This window comes from Aquarana catesbeiana, linkage group LG08 (genome assembly GCF_042186555.1).
Source record: "Aquarana catesbeiana isolate 2022-GZ linkage group LG08, ASM4218655v1, whole genome shotgun sequence".
In the NCBI taxonomy this organism is placed as follows: domain Eukaryota; kingdom Metazoa; phylum Chordata; class Amphibia; order Anura; family Ranidae; genus Aquarana; species Aquarana catesbeiana.
The window spans coordinates 277,681,967-277,704,605 of NC_133331.1; the positions used below are offsets into that span (position 1 = coordinate 277,681,967).

Sequence of the window (22,639 nt, forward strand, 5' to 3'; positions counted from 1 at the left end):
AAACCTGTCCCCTGCCCTGCCGGGCACAGAAGGAACTCCGCAGGATAGATCCTGCACTAGTGATCTCATGCCTGCCCAGGCGGGCGCAGGGGGACAGTGCTGTGGCCAATCATTCCCATCTCCACACACCACACTGCTGTGCTGCCCAACGTGCCTAGTATCCAGCTGTGGTGTGTGGAGATTCAAATCTCCCGCCCAGTCAGGCGCAGGGAGCGTTGCTCCAAGTCCCCGTCGGAGCGAGCATCGCCAGCGCCGAGGACAGCTGCAGAGGACGCAGCGGCGGCCGGATCCGCCTCCTGCTCCCTTTCAAGCCTGAGGGTTGCCCGGCGGAGGAACAAATTGGCCACTCAGGACCCCCCCGCCATCCGCGCGGGCAAGCAAAGGTACGCCGTTATCACACAGAGGACGAGGGGGGGGGGCGGGGAGCGCTGCGGCTCCAGCCCGGCCGCCTCCTACACTAGCAGGGGGGAGGGGGGGGCGAACACTGGAGCGGGGGCTGCGTGAGCAGGGACAGCGCGAGGAGGCCCGAGAAGAGGCCTTAGCCCGCGCGGGGGACCTCCGACGCGCCGGCAGACTACGGGGGGTGACAGAGGAAGAGCCCTTCCCCGTCGGAGCAGGCAGGGGAGAGACAGGCAAAGGAGGGGGGGAGTGAGAGGAAGGATGTGGAGGGGAGCAATAGGAGGCCCTAGAGGGGCTGGGGCTGAGGCGGGAAGGCGGACGAGTCCGCCTTCTAACCCTGGGGGGGGATCCTGAGGGGGATCAGGTGTGGGAATAGGAGAAGAATCCCCAGGAGTCAGGAGGGAGAAAAGCAACCCTGCCTGACCCTAAAGAGCCATCTCTCGGACCCTGGCCAGAAGGAGCTCGGTGTCCATGGTTGGAGGGACAGGGTGGGGTTCAGCCAGCTCTTACCGATCTTCTTCACCAAAAAGGCCCAGAATCCCCTGGGGCAATCACCTTAGTGAGCTCAGGCCCAACCCCACTCCGTCCCCCCACCAATCCACCGTGACCCCTAGTCACCATACTCCGCCCTGGTTATACCCCCATCAGTCAGGGCTCTCTTTCCCAATGGGTTCAAGAGGCCTGCATGAGACCTAAGTGTGGACTGATCCATTCTGTATGCTTTTATCAGATATTGGATAAGGTGGAGGATCTATCCGGATCAGGGGGGCGGCTGAATCCAACTGAAAGCTGATAAATGATTACGTTCCCTGGGAAGTGCTCCAAGGACATTATTTCCCCAACTAAAGTATGTTCATCATATGAAGATAAAAAAAAGAAAACACAGTGTATGTGACATATTAATTTATTTTTTAATAAGACATCTGTTGAGCATTTAGCCAAATGATATTCCACATCAGATGATTTCTAATTCCATTTTCAAAGCTTCAACATTTTTGGTTATTTTCTCCCCAACTTAGAGAACATTTTTATAAGACTCAGTAAACTTCATTTTTCAACTTCAACATCCCTTTCTCCTGGATCATCTCTTTTCTTCTTTATGGGCATCTTTCCTGGGATAAGACACGGTTATCAGTAAATCAACCAACATTGATTATTACACAAAAACTGTATTTCGCTGGGACCACAAATGTGTATTTTTAGGCCACGTTGATTACTATTCTATGACCACAGTAACATGGTGAAGGAATACGGCACAGCGGGATGTCACAAACTTGAATCTCTTAGACCCTCTTCACACTGAGGCAGTTTTAAGGCACTTTAATGCTAGAAATAGCGCCTGAAAAGCACCTGGAAACGTCCTCCGATGCCGCCCAAATGTGAAAGCCCGAGTGCTTTTACTTGTGGGACGTTAGAGAAAGTCCTGCAAGCAGCATCTTTGGAGCGCTGCAACATGGGGATTTTTAACCCCTGTCAACACTGTCACACTTTGAATGACAATTGCGCGGTTATGCTACACTGTACCCAGATTAAATTTTTAACATTTTCTTCACACAAATAGAGCTTTCTTTTGGTGGTATTTAATCACTGCTGGGTTATTTATTTTTTACAAAAATAAAAATAGAAAGACCAAAAATGTTGAAAAAAAACGTTTTTTTTACTTAGTTTCTATCAGTAAATTTTGTAACTACTGTAAGTAATTTTTCTCCTTCACTGATGTGCGCTGATGAGGCGGCACTGATGGGCACTGATAGGCTGAACTGGTAGGCACTGATGAGGTGGCACTTATGGGCACTAATGAGGCGGCACTTATGGGCAGTGATTAGGTAGCATTGAAATGTGGCACTGATGGGCACTGTTAGGCTGCACTGGTGGGCACTGTTAAGTGGCACGGATAGGCGGTACTGATGGGCATTGATGGGTAGCACTGATGGGTGTCACTGATGAGCATTGATGGACAGCAGTGATGGACAGCAGTGATGGGCATTGATGGGCAGCACTGATAGCCAGCACTGACTGGCATCACTAATGGGCACTGATTGGTGGCACTGATTGCTGGCACTGGTGGGCACTGATTAACACTGTTAAAGTCTATGGGACACGAACATGAATAATCAAAAGTGCTAATTTTAAAGGCTTATATGCATGGTATTGTTATAAAAAGGGTTTGGGGACCTGGGTCCTGCCCCAGGGGACATGAATCAACGGATGTTTTTTCAGGAGCAGTGATTTTAATAATGCTTAACGTGAAACAATAAAAGTGGAATATTCCTTTAAATTTCATACCTGGGGGGTGTCTATAGTATGCCTGTAAAGTGGCGCATGTTTGCCATGTTTAGAACAGTCCGAGAGCAAAATTACATTTCTAAAGGAAAAAAAGTCATTTAAAAGTACTCACGGCTATATGAGTTGTCGGTCCCGGCAATACACATAAAAGTCATTGAAAAAAACAGCAGGCCCTTTGGGTCTGGTATGAATATTAAGGGGAACCCCGAACCAAAATTTGAAAGAAAAAATTGCGTGGGGGATCCCCCAAATTCCATACCAAATTGTTCGCTATTCGGCGAACGGGAGAACAGCCAATGTTCGAGTCGAACTCATGTTCGACCCGAACATAAAGCTCATCCCTACCGGCTGTGTTTGATCACATGGTTAAAGAGCCGCGGATGCGGCTCCTTACAGAGAGCGGGGTCGCGCCGTGTCCTAGCAACATGGCATGGCCACGCTGCGCCCCCCGCAGGTATCGCTGCGATCGTTAGAGCGAGAGCAATAATTCTAGCACTAGACCACCTCTGTAACTCCAAACTGGTAACCTGTAGACATTTTTAAATGTCGCCTACGGAGATTTTTAAGGGTCAAAGTTTGTCGCCATTCCACGAGCGGACCCAATTTTAAAATTGGGTCCAGTTCTTAAGTATTTAAAAATGTTTCTTTTGTGCCTTAGAACCGTGGTCATCAACCCTGTCCTCAGGGCCCACTAACAGGCCAAGTTTGCAAGATAACTGAAATACATCACAGGTGATATAATTTGCTGCTCAGTGATTGCAGTATTATACTCTGCATCTCACCAAGGTAATACATAAAACCTGGCCTGTTAGTGGGCCCTGAGGACAGGGTTGATGACCACTGCCTTAGAAGATCCGCATTACAATATGTGTAATTTTTTTCTATTCTGTTCCCTCAAATATTTTCATTGTTACAGTCAAAATCAATCATCGATATGACCCCACAAACCATTAGGAAATCAAACCAACCTTTTAAAAATAAAAATATTCTAAATATATTCTTCCAGTGTATGGCCCAAATGTAATATATTGCAGCTTACCAATCATTAGAAGTGGTGTCTGCATTAGTTTATTTTTTTAGGCTTTATGCCCCCCTGTTTTGTCCTTGTGATCTGGCCAGTAACACACCTCATTTATAAAGGAGCCTACACTCTTGATGAAGGAGAAACAGAGACATCTTTGGACGGAGACATTTACAGTCGCTTAATCCCTTACTCTTCATTGTTATGCCCTTTCTGCCATAACCTTGCCCTTACGAAATATTGTCTCCTCAATGATATCATGCATCGCTCAGGACATCCCAGATGAATCTTTCACATCAGCAACTCCCATTTCGCCTTGTACACTTATAGGGTTGTTTGCCTCCATCTGAATTATTGTATGTGTGCAGGGCTAGTGCAAGGATTTTTGACACCCTAGGCTTAACCTTATTTTGCCGCCCCCTTTGGCTCCACCCCTGACTCCACTCCCTTTGCCCTGCCCATGTATACCCCACCTTTTTATAGATTGCTACCATTTTGGAGGGGTGGAGTCAGTCACTGAGCCTGGAGGTGGTGGGGGGCATCAATACGGCTCCCCTGACTGATGTGTGCTCTAGGCTGGTGTCAGCAAGCTGAAGCGGATTGAAAAGGAAGAGGAGAAGTTGTTGGTTTTGATGGCTAAATTCAGAAAGAAAAAACAGATTTGTGCCAAAGTGTACAGCAAGAAGAGACCGGCTCTGAGGCCTGAGTTGAAGGACTTGGAGCAAGCTGTGAGGAAGCAGAGGGAACTGGTGAGTTCTCTGAAGGAGAAAGCGGAATATTTAAAGAGAAATATAGGAATGAGGAGCGATTTAATCGCATGAGGAGAGGAGCCGCTTCCTGTATGGAAGGTGACCCAACCAGTGAGGAGATGCAGGTACCGACAGAGTCAGTAGAGAGTGAGAAAGTGGGCCCGGAGGATGAGCCCAGCTCTTCAACACCTCAGGAGTCTGCTGAGCCCTCAATGTCCCCCTCACTCCCCAGCAGTATGGAACATCTGAGCAGGAGGTTGAAGGTACTGGCATGCTGGAGTTCATCACTAAGCTAGAATCCCCTCCGCATGCGGCTTCAATGGATGGTGATGAGATGGACACTGTTCCTCGCCCTGTGGAAGAAGGACCTGTGGAGAGAATCACCATGGAGTCTGCAGCAGCTGAGGGGAAGTCTAATCCCACCGTCAGCCATGAAATCGCAGAGGTGACATTACAGAAAGCAGGTACAGTGTCATAGTTGCCAACATTGCAAAAAAAATTTGTGGGACACTTTTTTGGCTGTAGGTGGGGCCATATAATAATTAGGGGGCGGGGCATGCGTTTGTAGGCATGGCATAGCAATAAAAAAAACTGCGCTGTGGCAAAAAATGGGCATGGTTTATGTGAAATAGTGGGTGTGGCTTAACTGGGCGTGTCTCAAAGGGGATGTGGTTAGAGTCTGAGATGAATGAGGGATGGAGAGGGAAAGGGGGAGAGAGGAATCAAGGGACAGCAGCCCTAGATCCTACACAACAATGGAAATATGTGTATTCTAGAAAGTTTAACAATCAGCAGATAAAGATACTCCAATCATTAAACTCACCATAATGCCGAATCAGTGGGATCCCTGAGCGTGTCACTAGCCACGTCGCCTGCCACCAGCAGAGTCCGTCCTTGCATCAGGTGCCCCCAGCAGAGTCCGTCCTTGCATCAGGTGCCCCCAGCAGAGTCCGTCCTTGCATCAGGTGCCTCCAGCAGAGTCCGTCCTTGCATCAGGTGCCCCCAGCAGAGTCCGTCCTTGCATCAGGTGCCCCCAGCAGAGTCCGTCCTTGCATCAGGTGCCCCCAGCAGAGTCCGTCCTTGCATCAGGTGCCCCCAGCAGAGTCCGTCCTTGCATCAGGTGCCCCCAGCAGAGTCCGTCCTTGCATCAGGTGCCCCCAGCAGAGTCCGTCCTTGCATCAGGTGCCCCCAGCAGAGTCCGTCCTTGCATCAGATGCCCCCAGCAGAGTCCGTCCTTGCATCAGATGCCCCCAGCAGAGTCCGCCCTTGCATCAGGTGCCCCCAGCAGAGTCAGTCTTTACACCAATGTTCCCAGCCTCAGTCCTTAAATCAGTGTCCCAGGCAGAGCTATAGTTACCCCCCCTGTACATAATTACCCCCTCCCCCTGTACATAGTTACCCCCCTGTGCATAGTTACCCCTCCTGTGCATAGTTAACCCTCCCTCCTGTAAATAGTTAACCCTCCCCTCTCCTGTACACAGTTAACCCTCCCCTCTCCTGTACACAGTTAACCCTCCCCTCTCCTGTACATAGTTAACCCTCCCCCCTCCTGTATATAGTTAACCCCCTCCTGTATATAGTTAACCCTCCTGTATATAGTTAACCCTCCCCTCCTGTATATAGTTAACCCCCCTCCTCCTGTATATAGCTAACCCCCCCTCCTCCTGTATATAGCTAACCCCCCCCTTTGTATATAGTTAACCCCCCTCCTCCTGTATATAGCTACCCCCCTCCTCCTGTATATAGCTAACCCCCCTCCTCCTGTATATAGTTAACCCCCCTCCTGTACAAGTTAAATTGCTGCAGAGACAAGAGCCAATGGCTTCACTACAGCTGGTGTCACCCGGTGCGTAAAAAAATTGGTGTCACCCCCCCTCCACCAACTATGGTCCCCCTTCAGTACAGACCCCCCTCCCTCAGTAAAGACCCCCCCACTAAGTACAGACCGCCCCTCCAGCAGTATAGATCCTCCTCCCTCAGTACAGACCCCCCACTAAGTACAGACCCGCTCCATCAGTTTAGACCCCCTCAGTACAGACCCTTCTCCCTCAATACAGACCCCCCTCAGTGCGGTCCCCCCATCTATCAGTATAGACCCCCTCAGTGCAGACCCCCCCAGTGCTGACCCCCCTCAGTGCAGACCCCCTCCATCAGTGCAGACCCCCTCAATGCAGACCCCCCTCCATCAGTGCAGACCCCCTCAATGCAGACCCCCCTCCATCAGTGCAGACCCCCCTCAGTGCAGACCCCTCTCCATCAGTGCAGACCCCCCTCAGTGCAGACCCCCCTCAGTGCAGACCCCCCCTCTATCAGTGCAGACCTCCCTCAGTGCAGACCCCCCTCCATCAGTGCAGACCCCCCTCAGTGCAGACCCCACCCCCTCCATCAGTTCCAGTGCCAGTGCAGACCTTCCCCTCCCATAACACCCCCCAGCACATGTCCATTTGTCAAGAGCAGAAGGAACATAAGCGCCATGTGTTCAGTGGAGAGGGGAGGGGCCGATCCGTGCAGCTTAACCCGGCTTCAGTATTGTGAGAGGAGAAGCCGATTCATTGACTGCACGGATCAAGCCCCCTTCCTCTCTCCACTGAACACAAGGGGGAACGATCTAGCGGCGGCGCCGGAGGACATTTTGCTGAAGCCAGATGTTGAAAAAAATGAAAAAGCAAACATTCCCGATTTCCCTGGGCAAAATGCTGATTCGGGACAGCCTCCGATTGGGACAAGGGTCCCAAAATCGGGATTGTCCCGGGAAAATCGGGACTGTTGGCAACTATGCAGTGTGTGTGCAGGATGGTGGTGTGAACTTAATTAGTGACAATGGGCTCGCTGAGGGTTGTAGTCCTACAAGCAGTCAGCCCAGACCCATAGACAATGCACAGTCTGATTCACCTGCTGGAAATAAAACCTCAGATTTAAATGTAACTGGTGAGAGTAACTGTCAGCTTCTGGGGGAAGAGTAGCAAGTCCTAGTTGCAATCTCGGAACACCCAATAAGAGGATAATATGCGACCGGTCTAAACTACGTGGCATGTTCACCAATGCCAGGAGCCTGGCGGACAAGATGGGTGAACTAGAGATACTGTACGAGGAGGACTTGGATTTTGTGGGAATTTCAGAGACCTGGTTCAACAGCTCTCATGATTGGCTGGCAAACATTCAAGGGTATACTCTTTATTTCAAGGATAGAGAGGGTAAAAAAGGGGGAGGGGTATGCCTATATATCAAGAATAATGTATAAGTGAATGTGAGAGATGACATCACTAAGGGAGCTAGGAAGGAGGTGGAATCCTTATGGGTAGAGTTTCAAAGTGATGAAGCTAAGGGGAAAATAATACTGGGAGTATGCTATAGGCCCCCTAACCTGAGGGAGGAAAGGGAGACAGATCTCCTATCACAATTTGGATTAGCAGCAAGGATGGGAAGTGTTATCATAATGGGGGATTTTAATTATCCAGACATAGACTCGGCAGAGGGAACCGTGCATTCATCTAAGGCTCCCCAGTTCCTAAATGTCTTGCAGGACAATTTTATGGGTCAGATGGTAGACGCACCAACTAGAAATAAAGCATTACTGGATCTACTGATTACCAACAATACAGACCTAATCACAGATGTGGAAATACGGGGCAATTTAGGTAACAGCGATCACAGGTCAATTAGCTTCAGTATAAATCACACAAATAGGAAACATAAGGGGAAATCAAAGACACTGAATTTCAAAAGAGCCAACTTCCCTAAATTACAAACCTTGCTAGAAGGCATAAATTGGGATAAAATCTTAACAAAGAACACAGAGGAGAGATGGATTTGCTTTAAGAGCATATTAAATAAGGGCATTAGCCAATGCATCCCATTGGGTAATAATTTTAAAAGAGCCAAAAGTCCTGGATGGCTTAACTCCAATGTAAAAATGCATATAAAAGCAAAGGCGAAGGCCTTCAAAAAATACAAGGTTGAGGGATCATCATCAGCATTCAGACTTTATAAAGAATGCAACAAGAAATGTAAGGGTGCAATAAGGACGGCTAAGATAGAACATGAAAGACACATAGCGGAGGAGAGCAAAAAAAATCCCAAGAAATTATTTAAGTATGTAAACAGTAAAAAAGGGAGGACAGACCATATTGGCCACATAAAGAATGAGGAAGGACATCTGGTTACAAAGGATAGGGAGATGGTGAAGGTATTGAATTTACTCTTCTCCTCAGTCTTCACGAGGGAATCGCGGGGACTCAGTAACCAAAACTGCAGAGTTTATCCTCAGGACACATCACAGGAAGCACCTCCATGGTTAACAGAGGACAGAATTAAAATTAGACTTGAGAAACTTAACATTAATAAATCACCGGGACCAGATGGCTTGCACCCAAGGGTACTTAGGGAACTCAGTAAAGTAATTGCCAGACCATTGTTCCTAATTTTTACTGACAGTCTACTGACTGGGTTGGTACCAGCTGATTGGAGAAAAGCCAATGTAGCACCAATATTTAAAAAGGGCCCAAAATACATCCCTGAGAATTACAGACCAGTTAGCCTAACATCAATAGTATGTAAACTCTTGGAGGGGATGATAAGGACTATATACAAGATTTTAGTAATGATAACGGTATCATTAGCAGTAATCAGCATGGATTCATGAAGAATCGTTCTTGCCAAACCAATCTACTAACCTTCTATGAGGAGGTGAGTTGCCAGCTAGATAAAGGAAGGCCCGTAGACGTGGTGTATCTGGATTTTGCAAAAGCATTGGACACAGTTCCCCATAAACGTTTACTGTACAAAATAAAGTTCATTGGCATGGACCATAGGGTGAGTACATGGATTAAAAACTGGCTACAAGGGCGAGTTCAGAGGGTGGTGATAAATGGGGAGTACTCGGAATGGTCAGGGGTGGGTAGTGGGGTCCCCCAGGGTTCTGTGCTGGGACCAATCCTATTTAATTTGTTCATAAATGACCTGGAGGATAGGGTAAACAGTTCAATCTCTGTATTTGCGGACGATACTAAGCAAAGCAGGGCAATAACTTCTCCGCAGGATGTAGAAACCTTGCAAAAGGATCTGAACAAATAATGGGGTGGGCAACTACATGGCAAATGAGGTTCAATGTAGAAAAATTTTAAATAATGCATTTGGGTGGCAAAAATATGAATGCAATCTATACACTGGGGGGGGGGGGGGCTCTGGGGGAATCTAGGATGGAAAAGGACCTGGGGGTCCTAGTAGATGATAGGCTCAGCAATGGCATGCAATGCCAAGCTGCTGCTAACAAACCAAACAGAATATTGGCATGCATTAAAAAGGGGATCAACGCCAGAGATAAAACGATAATTCTCCCGCTCTACAAGACTCTGGTCCGGCCACACCTAGAGTATGCTGTCCAGTTCTGGGCACCAGTCCTCAGGAAGGATGTACTGGAAATGGAGAGAGTACAAAGAAGGGCAACAAAGCTAATAAAGGGTCTGGAGGATATTAGTTATGAGGAAAGGTTGCAAGCACTGAACTTATTGTCTCTGGAGAAGAGATGCTTAAGAGGCGATATGATTTCAATATACAAATACCGTACTGGTGACCCCACAATAGGAATAAAACTTTTTCGCATAAGACAGTTTAACAAGACTCGTGGCCACTCATTAAAATTAGAAGAAAAGAGGTTTAACCTTAAACTACGTAGAGGGTTCTTTGCTGTAAGAGCGGCAAGGACGTGGAATTCCCTTCCACAGGCGGTGGTCTCAGCGGGGGGCATCAATAGTTTCAAAAACTATTAGATAAGCACCTGAACAACTGCAACATACAGGGATATACAATGTAATACTGACATATAATCACACACATAGGTTGGACTTGATGGACTTGTGTCTTTTTTCAACCTCACCTACTCTGTAACAAGAGTTCGCAGAGAGGAGCTGATTGGATATTACAGCAACTTTGCCTGCACCAGATAGGGTGGCTGTTCCTGTGAATGAAACAAGAAAAATAGAAAATTGGGATTTTAAAGGTGCAACATTCAACACACAAGACATATCAAAAAGGATTATTTATTTAGAAAAGATTTTTTGGTAAAAGACATAATAGATTAAAAATTCCATCCAAAGTTACAATACAATTTCAGAGTGTGCAGCTGAAAAATTTCCTCAACATGTTTCACCACGTCCAGTAGCTTCCTCAGGAGAATTATGTTTATCAGGCACTAAGAATAACAATACACAAAAATTACAATATGAACAATACAATAATACACAATAAGTCAAAAATTCAAAGACACAATGTATAATTAATACCACAAGCCCAGACTGATATGGTGTAGGACTAATGAAAAGGCCCAGGCAGTCAAAAAAAGGGGAGCCCCACAGATGGATTGTCTTGTGACCATAGGGGGTAGTATAATATAAAGAAGCAAATATGCTTGAAACTGGTGGATAAAGGGCCTAGGTAGAGATGGAAATATAAACAAATCAAAAAGATTTAAGATAAAGAAAAAAATATATTCAAAGGTCCATATGAAAAAAATAAAATATACCTGTACTATATTAAATAACCAGGACTGACGTTCAACAAAATGAACTTTCACATGTCCAAGTTAGCTTGATACAGCTCGGGATCCCCCAAAAAGGGCATAGAAACCTACAGCAAAATGTATTTGATCAATGATCCATATAGAAAAGTGAAAAAGAAATAAGGAATTTCCCAAAGATTAAACACAATATAAAATACCTGAGAAAATGATTCCGCAACAAAACTTTCCTCCTTTCATGGTGGCCTTAGCTTCTAGTGTCTCCACCAGTGATCTTATATACCCTCCACCTCCCCCAATTTGCGCCAAAAAAACCCTCATGGATGGTCACATCGGAAGTGACGCTAGACACAGAAAAAAACGTAAATAAACAAAGACGGCGCCAGACGGCGCACCGAAAATGACATCAGATGGCTCACCGGAAGTGACGCAAAAGCATCAAATCCTAGGACCGGATCGACCAGTCAGTGTAAAAAAACATAGTATAGGCAAACAGATGAATGAAGATGTAAAAATGCCGATTTGAGCTGGATTTGAGTCAAGATGTGGAAAATTAAACCGGGCTAGATGGATTTTGGCTTAGCAACCAAAAAGACACCAATTGGACTAGGCCAAAGCAGTGATTTATGAGGAAGACACAATGGTGCCACCCAGTGGAGTCAAAACAAAATGACACAACTGAGAATGATGCCCTGGGCGTCTGTATGGTCAACTGAGCCTAGCGGGGGCCTCTTTGGGATACAAAATGGATGGGGAATAGAAAATCCCCACAATACAGATATACAATTGAAAATTATAAATTAAACCCCTTATTTGAATTATATATACCTGTGCATGTATGTACGCATAAGCACACGCGCACACACACACACAAGAAAAATACCAATATTGTAGATAATAAAGCTCAAAATAAAATAAATCTCAGTTCCCAATGGTCTAAGGCATAGTGGAAGCAGTCAGAACAAGAGTATACATTCTTTTAAACATATATAAAGCCAACTAAAAAGCTACAAAATATGGAATCAAACAAAACTTTACTCCTAAATGAACATCTGCAGCTTATGACCTATCCAAACCACTAGAGGAATGGCTTAAAACTGATGGACTCATTTAGTCATGGGAAGGAGGTGGCTGCCAGGGTATGAATCCATCTTGTTTCACTCTGTAACTGAATCTTATCCACGTCACCCCCCCCGTCATGAGTAGGCAAAAACTCTAATGCAAAGAATTTCATTTTGGTCAAATCAAACGAGTGATATAAGCCCATATGTCGGCTTATAGGCGTTTCCATTTTTATCTTTTGAACCAGGGACACATGATCCCTTATTCTGCGATAGAAGGCATTACAATCGCACTTCATATAGTAGACGATCCCAATAGATTGACAGTTAGCAAAAAAATTGGGTCTGTAAACAGTCCCATTGGAAAGAATCAATTCATCTGAGTCTAAAACGAAACCACAAAATTCACATCTCCCGCAGGGCGCAGTGCCTCTACGGGCTTGTCTCCCAGAGTTAGGTATGAGGTGACTATGGACCAATTGGTCCTTAATAGACCTCGACCTCCTATATGTAATTAGGGGAAAAGGGTTAACATATCTGGAAATGACCCTATCAATTGACACTAAGGGCCAATATTTTTGAATGATCTGACAAACTTTTCTATGTTCACTAGAGTATCTAGTTATTAGTTGCACCTGTTGGTCTGATTTTTGTTTTGTTTTTTGGAGTGAATTAATTCAGCTTGGCTTCATTTTTTTTGCCCTGTGGTAGGTCCTTTTGAGGATAGAATGACTGTACCCCCTATCTAATAGGTGTAGCTGCAGTGCTGAAGCCTCATTTTCAAAATCTTGGTCACAACCACAATTCCTCCTTATTTGCAGGTATTGGCTGTATGGGATGCTCTCAATCAAAGGTTTCGGGTGAGAGCTAGCAGCATGTAAAATAGTATTTCCTGCTGAGGGTTTCCTGAACAAGGAGGAACCGATCGTGCCATCAGAATTCAAGTAAATGGAAATATCCAAAAAATTGATTGCCTTTTGATCACATGTCATAGTGAACTTTAAGTTGAAAGAATTGTCCTGAAGTTTGCCCAGAAAGGAAAAAAGTTCATCCCTAGAGCCGGGCCACACAACAAAAATGTCGTCAATGAACCAACGCCAAATCAGAACATTGTCAAAAAATTCTTGGTAATCATCTGAGGAAAAATTCTCTCATCCCCCCCCCCCCAGGTACAGATTGGCGTACGATGGGGCACATTTAGTCCCCATCGCAACACCCTGCAGCTGGAGGTAGTGGGAGTAGTCAAAAAGAAAAATATTATTGGTCAGGATGAAAGAAAGCAGATCCAAAATGAAGCTATTGTAGGCAGAAGCCCTGGGGCCCCTCTCCAGCCACTTTAGAACTCTCCAGCGCTTTATTGCCATCCATTTCTGGGTGCTTTTTGACGTATGTACCTTTGGTCGAGAGCATCCCATACAGCCAATACCTGCGAATAAGGAGGAATTGTAGTTGTGACCAAGATTTCGAAAATGAGGATTCAGCATTGCAGCTACGCCTATTAGATAGGGGATACAGTCGTTCTATCCTCAAAAAGGCCTACCACAGGGCAAAAAAACCAAGCAGAGCTGAATTAATTCACTCTAAAAAAGAACAAAAATCAGACCAACAGGTGCGACTAATAACTAGATACTCTAGTGAACATAGAAAAGTTTGTCAGATCATTCAAAAATATTGGACCTTATTGTCAAATGATAGGGTCATTTCCAGATATGTCAACCCTTTTACCCTAATTACATATAGGAGGTCGAGGTCTATTAAGGACCAATTGGTCCATAGTCACCTCATACCTAACTCTGGGAGACAAGCCCGTAGGGGCACTGCGCCCTGCGGGAGATGTGAATTTTGTGGTTTCATTTTAAACTCTAGATGAATTGACTCTTCCCAATGGAACTGTTTACAGACCCATTTTTTTCACTAACTGTCAATCTATTGGGATTGTCTACTATATGAAGTGCGATTGCAATGCCTTCTATGTAGGGATGACTAAGAGACCCTTCTATCACAGAATAAGGGATCATATGTCCCTGCCTGGTTCAAAAGAGAAAAATGGAAACGCCTATAAGCCGACATATGGGCTTATATCACTTGTTTGATTTGACCAAAATGAAATTCTTTGCATTAGAGTTTTTGCCTACTCATGATGGGGGGGGTGACGTGGATAAGATTCTCTTACAGAGAGAAATGAGATGGATTCATACCCTGGCAGCCACCTCCAGGGCCGGACTGGGAATGAAAACCAGCCCTGGAAAAAATGTCATACCAGCCCCATAGCAATTTATGGGTACAGTGGCTGCGTTTGATGGTACAGTGGCTGCGTTTGATGGGCACAGTGGCTGTGTTTAATGGGCACAGTGGTGGCAATTTATGGGTACAGTGGCTGCGTTTGATGGTACAGTGGCTGCGTTTGATGGTACAGTGGCAGCGTTTAATGGGCACAGTGGCTGCAATTGATGGGTACAGTGGCTGCATTTGATGGTACAGTGGCTGCGTTTGATGGTACAGTGGCTGCAATTGATGGTACAGTGGCAACGTTTAATGGGCACAGTGGCTGCAATTTATGGGTACAGTGGCTGCATTTGATGGTACAGTGGCTGCGTTTGATGGTACAGTGGCAGCGTTTGATGGTACAGTGGCAGCGTTTAATGGGCACAGTGGTGGCAATTTATGGGTACAGTGGCTGCGTTTGATGGTACAGTGGCTGCGTTTGATGGTACAGTGGCAGCGTTTAACGGGCACAGTGGCTGCAATTGATGGGTACAGTGGCTGCGTTTAATGGGGCACAGTGGCAGCAATTTATGGGTACAGTGGCTGCATTTGATGGGGGGGAGAGAGAGGGGGGAGAGAGAGGGAGGAAGAGAGAGAGAGGGAGGGAGAGAGAGAGAGAGAGAGAGAGAGGGAGAGAGAGAGAGAGAGAGGGAGGGAGAGGGAGAGGGAGAGGGAGGGAGATTTTTAATACCTTAGTTCTTGTGCTGCAGCAGCTGCACGGCCGGCCATTCACTTCTATTCTCTCCTTGTGCAGATAGTGGGCGGTGCTGGCTGGCACCGCACGGGACGAGTGATGAAGGCAAAAATGTAGCAGCACGGCGTTCTCCTGCTCCTCCCACACAGGCACACAGACAGAGGCATAATGAGTGTGGTGGGCGGCGCGCCGGAACGGAGGAGACACAGACAGCAGTGAGTGACACAGCCACTGCATAGTGCAGCAGCGGCGGCCGCCGCTGCTGCTCTTCAGATTGCTGACACAGGCAGTGAGCGGCCCCAGCGGTACTTTGTGCAGCCAGCCTACCGGGATATTTCCCGGTATCCCGATAGGCCAGTCCGGCCCTGGCCACCTCCTTCCCAGGACTAAATGAGTCCATCAGTTTCAAGCCATTCCTCTAGTGGTTTGGATAGGTCATAACCTGCAGATGTTAATTTAGGAGTTAAGTTTTGTTTATTGATTCCATATTTTGTAGCCTTTTAGTTGGCTTTATATGTTTAAAAGAATGTATAATCTTGTTCTGACTGCTTCCACTATGCCTTAGACCATTGGGAATTGACATTTATTTTATTTTGAGCTTTATTAACTACAATATTGGTATTTTTCTTATGTGTGTGTGCGTGTGCATGTGCTTATGCATACATACATGCACAGGTGCTGAGGCTGGTACGTCAGGTGTGGTGCCAGTCCCCCTCCCTCGACGCTGCAGGGTTCCTGTTAAGGATCGTGGGGTGCAGAGCAGTGGGGAGGATGGTGAAGAGGCTGGCCTGGTGGTGGATAAGGGAAGGGAGGGTGGGGGGTGAAGGGTAGGGAGGCTGTTGACTCCGGTTTGTCCAAGGATGATATGGAGTGGTTGGAGGATAAAAGGAGGAGGGGCAAAAAGAAGAAAAAAAAAAAAGAGGTACAGTTACCTTAAGTCCTGAGGTTTTGCCTTTGGAAAATAAGTTTAAGGTCCTGTCAGATGATGATGAGGATGAATGGAACTCATTGAGTTCTGCATCCTCTGTGGATGATGAATGCCAGGGTGCAACGAAGCGCGCTGGTTCTCCAGGGAGAGGGAATAGTCAGGCTAAGAAACAGCTGCCTCAACTACCCTAGTGGCAGTTCCCACTCCGTTAAAAGTGGCAACCATTAATGTTGCCAGCTTAAGATCAGCAAGTGCTCGTCATATGGCCTTATTTTTGCTCAGCGAGTTTGATGCTGACATTTTGTTTTTGCAAGAGACCCAGCTGAGTAGTCTGGCCGATATACATCTGGCAAAGAAGGAGTGGAGACGTGGTCCCTCATTTTGATCTTTTGCGGCCGAGCCTTACAGTGGGGTTGCGGTCCTTTTTTCTGGTATGGTAACGTGCCGGCGAGTAATTGATGTAGAGCACTTGATTAACATCTATGGTCCCGAGACAAAGTGGGACAGGAAATGCCTCTTTACAAAGATTAAGCCTTTTCTTTTTATGGCCCAGCAGGTTATCTTTGGAGGTGATTTCAACACCATTACTAGGTCTAAAGACAGGAGAGGTTTCAGAGATAAGCTGCGCTATGACACCCTTTTTCTCAATGTGATAATTAGGGAAGCAGGTCTGGTAGATGTGCACATTAAGCGCGGCCCAGACAGCACAGGGTTCACTTTTCAGCGAGGTAGTAGTCAGAGTAGGATAGATAGGTTTTTTTCTAAAGGGAGACTCTGCTTTTTCAGCACCTGCGTGTCAGGCAGTGGAGTTTTCTGATCACTGTATTCTACCTGTGACTCTGAATGCCTCAGACATGCCACCTAGGGGAAGGTGTATCTGGAAATTGAATTCGGCCCTCCTGGAAGACGAGAGAGTAAGACAATCCTTTGAGGATTTTTTTCAAGCACAGGTAACGATCCTAGACTTTTGCAACAGCAAGTCAGAATGGTGGGAGCTTGTAAAACAGCAGACTGTTGGGCTTTTCAAGGCCATAGGAAGAAAGAAGCAGCAAGATAAGTATATCACCTATCAGCGTTTGCGGAGGAAACTTGACCGCCTTGTTTCGAATGGAGGAGATTCTGGGGCAATCTCTGAGGTGAAGCTCCTCCTTAGGAGACCTCTTTGGTTCAGGAGAGGGATTACGGAAAGTAACATTCGCCTGACCCTTACCAGAACTGTAAACAGAGCGTAGCAGTTAAGACAGTCAGTGGCCTGAGGGAAAGTACGGGCTCTCTGACGAAGTCTAGGTCAGGGATCCTGGAGGTTGTCAGGTCATACTATGCTGATCTTCTGGGAGGAAGGAACCTTGATTGGACAAGGATGTTGGGTTTTTTGGACTCTACACCAGGACTGGAAAGCAATGTTCCTTTGATGAATTTAACAGATGAAATCACTGCAGATGAGGTAATCCAGGCTATTGATAAACTAGCCATCAAGAAACGCCAGGGCCAGATGGTTTGACAGCTGAATTTTATAAATGTTTTAAGACGATCCTGGCTCCCTACCTTGCAAAGGTTTTTAATGGCTGTTTGTATGAGGGTTCTCTCCCTCCCTCCATGAGGCAATCTGCAGTGATCCTTCTGTCAAAGGGTAAAGATCCTTCGATGATTGGGAATTGGCGCCCCATTAGCCTTCTTAATGTCGATAGAAAGATACTGGCAAAGATTTTTTTATGGCGTTTATCACCAGTGGCAGGCAGTTTGTTATCCTGCCACCAGCACTGCTCAGTCCAAGGTAGAAGCACTTTCTCAGCGGTGTTAGCTGTCCGGGAGGCCTTGGAGCATTGTAGGGCTGTTGGTTGGGGTAACTTTTTGCTGACATTGGATCAGGCTAAGGCCTTTGATCGGGATAATCATGAGTACTTGTGGCTCCTTCTTGACAAATATGGCCTGGAGGGGGGTTTCATTGATTGGATCAAGATTTTGTACAAAGGGGCTGAAAGCTTTCCTCTGGTTAATGGTTGGGTCGGGCAGCCCTTCGTAGTCGGCTCGGGTGTGCGTCAGGGGTGTCCATTGGGTCCTCTGCTATATGTGTTTGCAATCGACCCCTTCATTAGAAGGCTAGAGAGTGAACCATTGTGTGGGGTACCTTTGGGCATTGCTGGTGAGCCTCCTTTGAAGGTTGTGGCCTATGCTGATGATGTTTCTGTTTTTGTCTCTGGGACTGGGGAGGCGCAGGAGGTGGTCTCAGTGATAAGGCAGTATACAGAGGCATCAGGTTCTAAGGTCAACCAGGACAAGTGTGAAGCTTTCTGGATGGGCGTGGAAGGTGAGAGCTTTGTTCTCCCGGATGACTTCCCGGAGCCCCAACAAAAAATTAGAGTTCTAGGTATTGAATTCAGCCCAGGTGACTATGGTCATGCAAATTGGGTGAACAGGCTGGAGAATGCCAATGCCAAAGTGGCAAGCTGGAAAGGTTGGCAGCTTTCCTTGAGGGAAAGGGTTGATCTGATCAAGACTTACCTGATTCCGATTTTTCTGTATGTCAGTTTTGTTTGCGTTTTGCCAGTTTCTCTCTAAACCAGGGTCCTATAGTTGTTTCTTCCAGATGGCCAAGTCAATCACCTGACCTGAATCTGATTGAGCATGCATTTCACTTGCTGAAGACAAAACTGAAGGGAAAATGCCCCAAGAACAAGCAGGAACTGAAGACAGCTGCAGTAGAGGCCTGTCAGAGAATCACAAGGGATCAAACCCAGCGTCTGGTGATGTCTATGCATTCCAGACTTCAGGCTGTAATTGACTGCAAAGGATTTGCAACCAAGTATTAAAAAGTGAAAGTTTGATGGATGGTTGTTAATCTGTCCCATTACTTTTGGTCCCTTAAAAAGTGGGAGGCACATATACAAACTGTTGTAATTCCTACACCGTTCACCTGATTTGGATGTAAATACCTTCAAATTAAAGCTAAAAGTCTGCAGTTAAAGCACATCTTGTTAATTTCATTTCAAATCCATTGTGGTGGTGTATAGAGCCAAAAAGATTAGAATTGTGTCAATGTCCCAATATTTATGGACCTGACTGTACTACAGGAGATGGTCAGTGACTGCAGACATGATACAGGAGATGGTCAGAGAGTGCAGACAAAGTACAGGAGATGGTCAGAAACTGCATACAGGAGATCGTCAGAGAGTGTGTGGACATGGTACAGGAGATGGTCAGAGACTGCATACATGATACAGAAGATGGTCAGAGAGTGTGCAGACATGGTACAGGAGATGGTCATAGACTGCAGACATAGTACAGGAGATGGTCAGAGAGTGTGTGGACATGAATGAATGAATGAATGAATGAATGAATGAAGGATTTGTAGAGCGCTGCAAATGCGAACTGAATCGCCTCAAGGAGCTAGAATGCGTTCTCTGTTGCCAGCTTCTTAGAAAAGGAAGGTCTTTAGTTTTTTCCTGAAGGCCTGATGGTTTTCTTCCATGCGGATGTGGGTCAGAAGAGCGTTCCATAGTCGAGGTCCTTGGACTGCGAATCTTCTTTCTCCCTTTGCTTTGTAGCGATATTTGGGAATGATGAGGAGGTTTTGGTTAGCTGATCGAAGGCTGCGATTGGGTGTGTAGTGTTTTATCCTCTCCTGGAGATATAGCGGAGCGTTTCCTTGTATGCATTTGTGGGTGAGGCAGAGGCAGTGGCGTTGTTAGGTGGGTGCGGGGGGTGCGGGCCGCACCCGGGTGACACCCGCCAGAGGGGTGACACCCGTAGGTAGCGGCACGCACCGCTAACACTGCCCGCTGCCCTGATCTGCACCACGGGACTTGCGCTGTGTCCCTCAGCACAGCGGTCTGAAGCCGCCTCCCCCTCCTCTCTGTTTACATTCACACAGGAGGAGGAGGAGCCTGAGGGACACACACGGCTGTGTGCATCTGTCCGCGCTGTTCTGAGGTCTGTAAACTTCATGTATACAGTATGTGGGTGGACATGTGCAGGGGGATTCTATACTAATGGGGGCTCTGCACTGGGGGGATTCTATACTAATGGGGGCTCTGCACTGGGGGGATTCTATACTAATGAGGGCTCTGCACTGGGGGGATTCTATACTAATGGGGGCTCTGCACTGAGGGGGATTCTATACTAATGGGGGCTCTGCACTGGGGGGATTCTATACTAATGGGGGCTCTGCACTGGGGGGATTCTATACTAATGGGGGCTCTGCACTGGGGGGATTCTATACTAATGGGGGCTCTGCACTGGGGGGATTCTATACTAATGGGGGCTCTGCACTGGGGGGATTCTATACTAATGGGGGCTCTGCACTGGGGGGATTCTATACTAATGAGGGCTCTGCACTGGGGGAATTCTATACTAATGGGGGCTCTGCACTGGGGGGATTCTATACTAATGGGGGCTCTGCACTGGGGGGATTCTATACTAATGGGGGCTCTGCACTGGGGGGATTCTATACTAATGGGGGCTCTGCACTGGGGGGATTCTATACTAATGGGGGCTCTGCACTGGGGGGATTCTATACTAATGGGGGCTCTACACTGGGGGGATTCTATACTAATGGGGGCTCTGCACTGGGGGGATTCTATACTAATGGGGGCTCTGCACTGGGGGGATTCTGTACTAATGGGGGCTCTGCACTGGGGGGGATTCTATACTAATGGGGGCTCTGCACTGGGGGGATTCTATACTAATGGGGGCTCTGCACTGAGGGGGATTCTATACTAATGGGGGGCTCTGCACTGGGGGGATTCTATACTAATGGGGGCTCTGCACTGAGGGGGATTCTATACTAATGGGGGGCTCTGCACTGGGGGGATTCTATACTAATGGGGGCTCTGCACTGGGGGGATTCTATACTAATGGGGGCTCTACACTGGGGGGATTCTATACTAATGGGGGCTCTGCACTGGGGGGATTCTATACTAATGGGGGGCTCTGCACTGAGGGGGATTCTATACTAATGGGGGCTCTGTACTGGGGGGATTAGTAATGGGGGCTCTGCACTGGGGGGATTCTATTCTAATGGGGGCTCTGCACTGAGTGGGGATTCTATACTGATGGGGGTCAGCACTGAGGGGGGTGTATGTACTGATGGGGCGGTCTGCACTGAGGTGGGAGGTTGATACTGATGGAAGGGGGTCTGCAGACTCTGCACTGAGGGAGGGTTTCTGTACTGAGGGAGGGGGTCAGTGCTTAGTGTGGGGTCTATACTGAGGAAAGGGGGTCTGCACTGAGCGGGAGTCTGTACTGATGGAGGGGGTCTGTACTGAGGGCAGGGAGTCTGTACTTAGTGGGGGTCTATATTGATGGAAGGGGGTCTGTACTGAGGGAGGGGGGCTATATTGATGGAGTGGGGTCTGTAGTTGGTGGAGGGGGGTCTGTACTGAGGTAGTTGGTGGAGGGGGGTGACACCAATTTTTTCGGCACCAGGTGACACCAACCCTAGTGACGCCACTGGGCAGAGGGTCTTGAATTTGATCCGATTCTTTACGGTTAGCCAGTGTAGGCATTTTAGGGATGGTGAAATAGATTCCCAGGGTTTTTTTCCTGTTAACAGTCTTGCCGCCGTGTTTTGAATGAGTTGTAAGTGCGCAAGCTGATATTGGGGTAGTCCTATGTAGAGCGAATTTGTGTAGTCGAGTCGGGAATTGATGATTGTTCCCACAACTGCCGCTTTGTCTTCTTCTGGGATGAAGGGGATGAGTCTACGTAGGAGGCGGAGGAGATGGTGGGATCCGCTCACCACTGATCCTATTTGTGCATCCATTGTCATTCCTGAGTCAAAGATGACTCAGAGACTCTTGGTTTTGATGCTTGGAACAATGGTCTGTCCGAGGATGGTGGGAGGTGTCCACGGGGTCTTAATTTTGGAATTTTTGTTGGCGTGTAGGAGAAGAAGTTCTGTTTTAGAACCGTTAACTTTGAGGGAGCTGATGGTCATCCAGTCATCAATTAAACTGAGGCATTCCTCTAATTGTTGATGATGTTTTTTTTGTCCGGTGATGCGAAAGTAGAGTTGGGTGTCATCAGCGTATGAGTGGAAACAGAGGTCCGTTTTCCTGATGATATTGAGAAGTGGGCGGATCGGATGTAGATGTTAAATAGCACTGGTGACAGGGGTGAGCCCTGAGGAACTCCGCAGGACATGGTACAGGAGATGGTCAGAGACTGTAGACATACTACAGAAGATGGTCAGACACTGCAGACATGGTACATGAGATGGTCAGAGACTGCAGACATAATTGGGCTGAAATTGGACCCCGGGTCACATGTGAATCGTACAGAACGCACAGCGTGTTCCTGTGTTTTCATAGTGTGAACCTGCCTTGTGACCTGGAACCCACACTTTCCTCCACTAACTTGCCTGGAAGTGTGGCACTAGTATGGGCACCTGGAGCAATTTTCCACATCTCTTGTGGGGTGCCAAGGGCCACCCCCTCTGTGGCAGACATCATCTCTTTAATATTGGGGGGAGAGGATATGTGCTAAGGGGGGTGGATTTCATATCCAAGCCCCCTTGTAGCACAGGTACCTTAAGTACCCCCTAGAAGATATCCCCCAAATTACTCAAAGTGAACTGTAGGCTAGTTCCCTCCTCACCCTCTTGTTCATGCCCCCCACCTCTGGAAGACTCCCTTTGGATTAGCTGTGATAGATGATCTCAGTCCAGCAGAGTTGCTAACAGCGTGGTGAGCCTTCTCTTCCCCTCCTCCTCCTCTGTGTACACA

At 47.2% G+C, this 22,639-nt stretch overlaps 1 long non-coding RNA gene across 1 annotated transcript in view; it reads right to left on the reverse strand.

Moving 5' to 3' along the window:
* Positions 1 to 1,287: 1,287 nt before the first annotated feature.
* Positions 1,288 to 22,639, reverse strand: part of LOC141105407 (uncharacterized) — a 36,726-nt gene continuing 15,374 nt past the window's right edge. Inside the window, exons 2-3 of the long non-coding RNA XR_012235593.1 lie at positions 10,331 to 10,411; positions 1,288 to 1,511 (exon numbers count right to left, since the gene is read on the reverse strand). This is a non-coding gene — a long non-coding RNA (uncharacterized lncRNA). The remainder of the gene's footprint in view (positions 1,512 to 10,330; positions 10,412 to 22,639) is intronic.